Source organism: Penaeus vannamei, chromosome 11 (assembly GCF_042767895.1).
Source record: "Penaeus vannamei isolate JL-2024 chromosome 11, ASM4276789v1, whole genome shotgun sequence".
NCBI lineage: Eukaryota > Metazoa > Arthropoda > Malacostraca > Decapoda > Penaeidae > Penaeus > Penaeus vannamei.
In genome coordinates, this window is record NC_091559.1 from 28,795,839 (window position 1) to 28,796,911 (window position 1,073).

Sequence of the window (1,073 nt, forward strand, 5' to 3'; positions counted from 1 at the left end):
GCAGATAGATAGATAAATGGATGACAGATAAATAAATAAATGGATGACAGATAAATAGATAAATGGATGACGGATGGATAGATAAATGGATGACAGATAGATAGATAAATGGATGACAGATAGATAGATAAATGGATGACAGATAAATAGATAAATGGATGACAGATAGATAAATGGATGACAGATAGATAGATAAATGGATGACAGATAGATAGATAAATGGATGACAGATAAATAGATAAATGGATGACAGATAGATAAATGGATGACAGATAAATAAATAAATGGATGATAGATAGATAAATGGATGACAGATAAATGGATAAATGGATGACAGATAGATAAATGGATGACAGGTAAATAGATAAATGGATGACAGATAGATAGATAAATGGATGACAGATAGATAAATGGATGACAGATAAATAGATAAATGGATGACAGATAGATAGATAAATGGATGACAGATAAATAGATAAATGGATGACAGATAGATAAATGGATGACAGATAGATAGATAAATGGATAAATGGATGACAGATAAATAGATAAATGGATGACAGATAGATAAATGGATGACAGATAGATAGATAAATGGATGACAGATAGATAAATGGATGACAGATAGATAGATAAATGAAAAAATAAATATGTGACCCCTGAACACTTGAAAGACGAAAAAAGGTCAGTGACTCTGATGTAAGTTTAAATTCAGAGACAAACCGGCAACTTTTAAACATCGGAAATCATATTGAATTTTGTAAAATGACAAAATCTGGAGATAAAGTACAGAAAAAGAGATATGGAAATAGGTGTTATGTTTTATTTTGTTTTTTTAGAAAATGGAAGGAATTTTATTAATTTTATCTTAAAAAGTCGTTCTTGCCGATGATGATTTTCTATCTCACTCTCTTTCTCTTTCATTCTCTCTCCTTCTCCTTCTCCCTCTCTCCTTCTTCTCCCTCTCTTTTTTTCCCTGCCTCCCCCTCTCCTTTCTTCCCTCTTTCTCTCCCTATCTCCCTCTCTTTCTTCTCTCTCTCCTTTCTATCTTCACAACTCCTTCCCTCATTCCT

General features: G+C 32.0%; 1 protein-coding gene across 1 annotated transcript in view; it reads right to left on the reverse strand.

Moving 5' to 3' along the window:
- LOC138863292 (uncharacterized) overlaps positions 1 to 1,073 on the reverse strand; it is a 38,573-nt gene that overhangs the window by 13,768 nt on the left and 23,732 nt on the right. The window lies entirely within an intron of this gene.